We start from the raw sequence: 8,193 nt of genomic DNA, 5'->3' as shown, positions 1-8,193 counted from the left end.
ACTTTGAGTTCAAAGGTCAAAAATGGCCATAAATGAGCTTGTCTGGGCCATAACTATGTTGTTCATTGTGAGATTTTAAAATCATTTGGCACATTTGTTCACCATTATTGGACGGTGTGTGGCGCGAAAGAATTACGTTTATATCTGCAACGTCAAGGTCACACTGTGAGTTCAAAGGTCAAAAATGGCCATAAATGATCTTGTCAGGGCCAAAACTATGTCATTAATTGTGAGATTTTAAAAATACCTGGTACATTTGTTCACAATCATTGGACGATGTGTCATGCGAAAAAATTACGTCGATAACTCCAAGGTCTAGGTCACACTCGGAGTTCAAAAGTAAAAAAATGGCCATAAATTTGGACGGCATGTCATGCGAAAGAATTCAAGAGTTCAAAGGTCGAAATGGCCATAAATGATAATGGCATTATAATTCTTAAAAATCGCCATAAATTGGATTCTCTTGTTTTGTGAAGACAGCATGAAAAATAGTCTGTGTCAATGCGGCACTTGGGGGTATACGTCACGTCTGTGACAAAGCTCTAGTTTTCTCTAAGTTATCTCTATAACATAAATATGAGGATAAACAGTCACACACATCTCCACCTGTGCTTTAGGACACAATCTTTAAAATTTGAATGGGTTGTGTTCATTTCAAACTTGCGATATAAAAAGTTATAACATAAGTTTGAAAACTGAGTTGCTTCTAAGATTATGCAATAGCGAACAAATTCAGTGCCTTCAGTGCTTTGATATAATTAAGTAGCACTGGTTATCTTATAAGTCAAAACTATTTTAATGCTGTTCATCTTTGTCAAGGCATTATTTAGATGCATTGATTAAATCAAGTAATAAAGCTTATTTAGAAAAGTAATTCTTCAAAGAAAAATAGCTGAGAGTAATTTCATGGGCTTTTTCTCCTGATACTGTTATGTTTATGACAATCTTGTGATCTAATTTTAAATTCATGGAATGTTTAATGATGATGATTTTGGATGATTGAATGGTAATAACCGATAATATTTTTCAGTCGCAGAGGAGTTGTCACTTTTAATTGAAAACCTGGCATTGTCTGTTAGGAAACTGCAAGCAATGAAGGGCATCGAATGTCAAATCACTGAAAGTATGAGGATTGTTGCACATGAAACTGGAAATGATATCAAACATATATTTTAATTTACAAGTGAAAGTTTTGCAAAATGTGGTATTATTTGGTGCAGATCATCATGATTATAAAACAACAATAATGGTATATTCCACACAGTCATTTCAAGTGCTCATTTTTCTAGCAATTAGTATGCTGAAAAAATATTGAAACTTAAAGAAATTGAATGGGATGAAGACATCAAAGAAAATTGAAAACTCTTCTAATCTGAACAAAGAACGGATATTACAGTTCAGTGGAAGATTTACAGAATATGAAGGAAGCAAATTAGGCACAGTGTTTCAACATAATGTGAAGTGTTATAAATGTTCCATGACTTAGTATACATACATGTAATGAGTGATAAGTTACTAAAAAGTGTTGTTAATAGTTCCATGTGCAAAAAGTGCTGGTGTTAGGTGTTGAGGTTGTGATGATGGTTATGTAATAATTCTGGATAAATTATTATTGGACTATCGTCTTTGGTAAGTTATCTTCAGTTATTAGAACTTTTGCTTGACAAATATGACATCTTATTTGAATTTAAAGGGTAATTCATTAGACCAAATCTTGATTATCTTGATTAGAGTAACTGAAAATAAAATTTGTATTGATCAATTCTTTGAAAAGGAATGAAGAAATGGAAGAGGGAGGTGCTTACAATTTGAATATTTGATGGAGGTGCTTACAATTTGAATATTTGATGGAGGTGCTTACAATTTGAATATTTGATGGAGGTGCTTACAATTTGAATATTTGATGGAGGTGCTTACAATTTGATGATTTGATGGAGGTGCTTACAATTTGATGATTTGATGGAGGTGCTTACAATTTGAATATTGTATTAAGTAAAGGAGCTGAAAACTTAAAGGACCTGTTTCATGACTGACTAACTTACAATCTGCCATGCAACCTTTCACATTAAATTTGCAAGTTTGGCAAAAGCTGTTCTTTTTTTACCAATCTGAGATGCAGCACTGATATACAGAAATAATATTACTTTTAGTTCTTTGGTATAAATTTGTCAAAGACCCAATTTAAGATTAGTTAAGGGGACATTGCGTGATTAAGTTATTAATTTTAGGGGATACAGCCTACAACAATAAAACTAAGAAGAAGGAAACCTTGACATGTTAAAGAAAATTGTAAGTAAAATTGACTACAGCCAAATAGGCAATAACTTGTTGTACTAGTACTACAAACATGTTGAGTGAAGAGAGCTCTGCTCTAAACATACTGGCATTTTCTTGTCACAGCCAAACATAATAGGAAAATACAAACAAGCAAAATTGACCTACGAACAAATAACACCATATTTTAATTAGTCCCCTACCAGTGAAACAATATGGAGATTATGCACGTCATTTCATTTCATCATGAATGATGGATATTATGGATGTTATGGTATGGTATGTTATGTTAGTAAATATATTCAAATCTGTAAAAAGTGATTTATTACAAAATTGTGTTTCTATATGTTTTTACTTTTGATTGTTTGTGTCATTTGAATCGTTAATTTATCAGGTAATACCCTACATGTCTATAAATATTTATGTAATTAATTACAACAGGTTAAATGGCGACAAGTATGTGTGCAAAATAGAAAAATAAGCATACAATTAACATAACTTACAGTTAGCTTTAATTGGGGTCTCTACTGATGTTTTTTGACAGACTTATTAAACATGGGATCCTAATATTTCATGTATCTATAAATATGTTTAGGTTAAAATCAACTGTTTTAAATGTTTATCTCATTGTGCACATATATTACTATGCATTTGAAATGAAACTTACTTCTTAATTATCCGTGAGACACAAGTATAATGCAAAGTGTTTACTTTCAATTTGTAGTAAAACAATACGAATCGGTTTGAAATTAAATTCCGGTGAAACCGGAGGGGATTTTAAAATGGTTTGCGCTCTGTGTGTTTGTCAGTCTGTCACACTTTTCTGGATCCTGCGCCAGCGTTTTTTTTTTTCACTTATAGGGGAATTGCGGCGGGGCCCGTCCAAAGGAGAAAAAATGCGTCGTTTTTTAGGAAAAGGGGAAAATTAAAAATTCACTCTTTATATGTAATAATATTTATTATATGAATACACATGTTTGTATAAATATTATATTAACAGCAGAATGTCATTGTCCTTTTTCTGAAATATATATCAATGATTTTTTCAACATTAGTTTCAGACAGTTAGCCTTCATGCACAGTCTCAGTTTTCTTAGCCATTTTGAGTCGAATTGAGTTTTTTTTAAATAAATTAAATGGCAAATTTGAGCATTTTTTATCAATAAAATGGACCAAATTGGAATGTTTTTATCAACAAATATTGACACAATATAGATACATCAGGCCTTTTCCTAGCCGTTTTGGGAGAAAAATGCAATTCATGTGAATAGTCCACTGAATTGGAAAAAACTTATCTAATTTAATATAACACTTTATATTAATTGAAAATCATATTAATTATAGTTATATACTTTGTTAGTTATTTATGAAATAAATTTGAGATATATTTGTCATGATTATGAAACAGTTCTTTCTAAAAAAAATAAAAAAAATATTTTTTATTTTTATTTACTTCTGGAGGGGATTTTTTTTACAAAATGGGGAAAAAATATATACTCTTTTTTGAGGGGAATGGGGCTGAATATCGGCCCCGAAATTTCCATAAAAAAAAACACTGTGCGATAACTTTAAAAGTTCTTTATATTTTGTCATGAAACTTGAAACATGGACAGAAGGAAATATAGAGATTATGCACGTCATTTCATTTTGTTCCAACCTAAAGAATTCTGGTTGCTATGGCAACAAATAGACTAGAAATATTGCTGACAATGGTGGATCCTGTGATAACTTTAAAGTTCTTCATATTTTTTCATGAAACTTGAAAAATGGATAGATGGCAATATGGAGATTATGCACGTCATTTCATTTTGTTCCTACGTCAAGAATTCTGGTTGCTATGGCAACAAATAGATTAGAAATATTGCTGAAAATGGTGGATCCTGCGATATTTTAAAAAGTTCTTCATATTTTTTCATGAAACTTGAAACATGGATAGATGGCAATATGGGGATTACGCAGGTCATTTCATTTTGTTCCTACATCAAAAATTCTGGTTGCTATGGCACAGGGTTGGCACCAAGTTTTAACCGGCGGTTTTTACCGGTTAAAACCGCCCCGGTCAATACTCCCGAAGTGGTCATTACTGGTCAATACTGGTCGATTGAACTTTACCCCCAATTTTAGTTTATATTCCATGGCTAATTAAACAATATTGATAATATAAATTAAACAGACATGTTGCCAATAATGTCTTAAGCTATTAATCAGGGGTCTCAGGAGTGGGCGAAGTGGGCGATTTTTTTCGCCAAATTAATCTTAACTTCGCACATTAATTTCATGAAGGCAAAGTGACTTCTCCTCCTTTTAATGATTTACTTTGTGCCAGAAATTGACTGATTAAAATCAATTTGATGTGGAGAATCGGACAAAGGAGGATTCTCAGCCATAAGTTGCCCCATTTAGAGGTCATGCAAAGTTGAACATTCAAAAGAACAGTCTGGAGCTATTACACTTCTTGAAATTTTTAATAGATGATGCCTTGATTAATTGCATTGTGCTGGCTACCAATAACTATGATTCAGCAATGTTAAATGGCCCATTAAAACAATACTAAGAAATGATCAAATGAGAAGATGTAACCTAGCACTGGCAATACATATGGGGCTCATTCACAGGTCAGATTTGGAATCTCTACTGTAAAATGAGATTTTAAATGAATTTTAAATTTAAAACAAATATTTGTAACAAAATATAAATTTGATTTAATGTTGAATTGATTAAAATTAACAAGGAAGTAAAAAGATTCTAAACATTACTGGCTTGTTACAATTGAAGTTTATTTGATACACCTGTTCAGGAAAAAATAATTAAAAGTACAATCATATTCAAAAATTAATAAAATAACAAAAATGTTGGTTTTATACACTTAACATGTCTTATTGTATAAAACAAGTCTTATTGTATAAAACAAGTGAAGAGTTGATTGCAAGCTGAACAGAAACCACTTACCCGTTAAGTTGCTGCAAAATATACATAAAACTAAGATATATGACGCAAATGTACCATTTCTCCCAAAGATGTTACCAATTCTCCCTATTTTGGCTGTAGGGAGAAGTGACTTCTCCCGTAATTTTGAGCCTAGCTAGACCCCTGTTAATACCCACTATTTTAATAGCTTAATTACGTTACCTGCTATCTAATTGCTACTTACTCCGAAGGATCGTAATTTATCCGGAAACTTTCTGTCCAAAGAATCCCACACTTTTCATGAACCCTCAGGTCAGGTCAGAACGGTCACATAGTGCCGTGTAGCCGTATAACCAAAACGGGATATTACCCAGAAATCACTCTTATTCCGGATGCGTTATACAAAGGCCGACATTTTTGTTATTTACTTTATTGTTGCTTCTGTTTCGCTGGATTCTTCTGTTTTACAGAAAAGAGAAGTTTTTATGTCCCCACTATAGTAGTGGGGGACATATTGTTTTTGCCCTGTCTGTTGGTCTGTCTGTTGGTCTGTTTGCGCCAACTTTAACATTTTGCAATAACTTTTGTTATATTGAAGATAGCAACTTCATATTTGGCATGCATGTGTATCTCATGAAGCTGCACATTTTGAGTGGTGAAAGTTCAAGGTCAAGGTCATCCTTCAAGGTCAGAGGTCAAATATATGTGGCCAAAATTGCTCATTTTATGAATACTTTCGCAATATTTAAGATAGCAACTTGATATTTGGCATGCATGTGTATCTCATGGAGCTGCACATTTTCAGTGGTAAAAGGTCAAGGTCATCCTTCAAGGTCAGAGGTCAAATACATGTGGCCCAAATCGCTTATTTTATAAATACTTTTGCAATATTGAAGATAGCAACTTGATATTTGGCATGCGTGTGCATCTCATGGAGCTGCTCATTTTGAGTGGTGAAAGGTCAAGGTCAAGGTCATCCTTCAAGGTCAGAGGTCAAATATATGTGGCCCAAATCACTTATTTTATGAATACTTTTGCAATATTGAAGATAGCAACTTGATATTTGGCATGCATGTGTATCTCATGGAGCTGCACATTTTGAGTGGTGAAAGGTCAAGGTCAAGGTCATCCTTCACAAAGTCAAGGTCATCCTACAATGTCAAACATCATATAGGGGGACATTGTGTTTCACAAACACATCTTGTTTTCAATTCTAATGAATTATGATGCTCAGATAATTCTGTGCTTGATTCAACAAGAACCTGTCAATTACTGTGTATGAGTTGTTCCTCATACCCCACTGTCCCCACAGTCTTCTAACAGTCTTCTCACCTATACAGGTTGGGGCACCCAAAACTGATAATAGGGCCTTAAATGGCACCTTTTTGACACAATCCTTACTTGTCATGTATTTTTGCATTGATTTCTTTAAATACTTTTTGAACAAAAAAGTGAAAAAAACTTTAATTTTTATTGATATAAGAATAAAAAACATAATAAGAAATAATTATCAAAAGAAAAAATAATTGAAAAGAAGAGTAGACCCACAATTGGAAAACATTATTTGTTGGCAATATCAAGAACTTTGATTGTTTATTCATTTGAATACCAATTGAACTTTTTAATATGAAAGGGAAAAAAACCCTCTTAATACAGAAAGGAAACAAGTTAGAAGTAACTATTAAATTAATAGCAAGTACAATGTAATCTTCTTGTGTGAGTGATATGAAATTGCCTAAGGGCAGATTTGCTTAATTGTCAATATTAGAGACATAACACTGCATGCATTTTATTACCAACTAAGAGGCTAGATTTATAACCCTAGAATACACAAGAGTTCTGTTTGTCCATCTGCTTATCAAATAGATATATCAATAGATAAGTGAAATGCTATGGTACCTACAATAGTAATAATACTTTGGTAACAGATGTGATACACTGAGATAAAGATATTGCCTTAGTCCTTATGTATTTGAGGCTGTTTCCATAAATAATAAAGAAGTAACTTTTTACAGCTTTAAAGATTTTTTTTAGAATAAATAACTCAGAAAAAAGTTTATAAATTACAGAATAATTATTGATTTAATATAAAATGGCTCCTTTGTAATGTTTAAATGCTACAATTTTCAATCGACCAGTATTGACCAGTAATGACCAGTATTGAACGGTTTCAACCGGGTATTGACCGCCGGCCCGGTCAATACTCAATTGACCAGTCGCCAAAGTATCGATCGCACTGCCCACATTTTTCGATTAGCCAATCAGATATCGATTTTTCACACACCCCTCAGCAACGCTTATCTGGCCGCCATTTTGTCCGACAAACAAAGTGTGTTGTACATATGGAATGGACGTAATTTTTAAGAGTTTACACAGATTTTATATCAAATGCATATCATTACTGTTTGATCATTATTCAAAATTGTAGATGCTATACATACTTTATAAAAGGTTATTATTTTATCTTTATTTCTTATACTTATGAACGAGTAATGAGAAAACAAACACAATAAATAGTTTAACCACACCAGGTGTATGTTCTATAAAACGTGTTATACCGTTTGATGCACAATATTATTAAGCAGTTTGGGCAACACAATAATTGCCACACGTGCTTATTTATCTCAGCGTAATTGTCGATGATTAATAAATAACAGTATGTTGCGTGGATCTCAGAATGAAGGAACATTAAGGCATTGTTAGGTACTGTACACAAGAAAAGAAAACTATTTAATTACTTAAATGATTTCCAATTTTATATTTATTTTCTGTGGATCATAAACAAGGGAAATCATTATAAATTGTTAACTTAAATATTGTTTTAACTAAAGTAAAAACAACAAAAAGGTGATTTCAACGCGGCTTAGCCAGCTTAAAGCGACTTCAAGTGTAAAATGTACGGCTTATAATACAACAACAACATTTCTTATACAACATATATTGACACGGGGAGAAATGTGAAAATTGCAATAAACATATAAGGGCCATCTTGTTATAAATAAGCAAATGCAT

At 32.5% G+C, this 8,193-nt stretch overlaps 1 long non-coding RNA gene across 4 annotated transcripts in view; it reads left to right on the top strand.

Annotated features, from left to right (window-relative positions):
- LOC127846404 (uncharacterized) overlaps positions 1–2,534 on the top strand; it is a 50,851-nt gene extending 48,317 nt beyond the window's left edge. Inside the window, exons 3-4 of one of the 4 annotated variants that reach the window (XR_008033495.1) lie at positions 1,031–1,909; positions 1,966–2,534. This is a non-coding gene — a long non-coding RNA (uncharacterized LOC127846404). The remainder of the gene's footprint in view (positions 1–1,030; positions 1,910–1,965) is intronic. The other 3 variants (XR_008033497.1, XR_008033496.1, XR_008033498.1) reach the window with 3 other exon arrangements.
- The last annotated feature ends 5,659 nt before the right edge of the window (positions 2,535–8,193 follow it).

Source organism: Dreissena polymorpha, chromosome 9 (assembly GCF_020536995.1).
Source record: "Dreissena polymorpha isolate Duluth1 chromosome 9, UMN_Dpol_1.0, whole genome shotgun sequence".
NCBI lineage: Eukaryota > Metazoa > Mollusca > Bivalvia > Myida > Dreissenidae > Dreissena > Dreissena polymorpha.
Note: the sequence above shows the minus strand (reverse complement) of the source record. Positions and strands in the feature narration are given on the sequence as shown.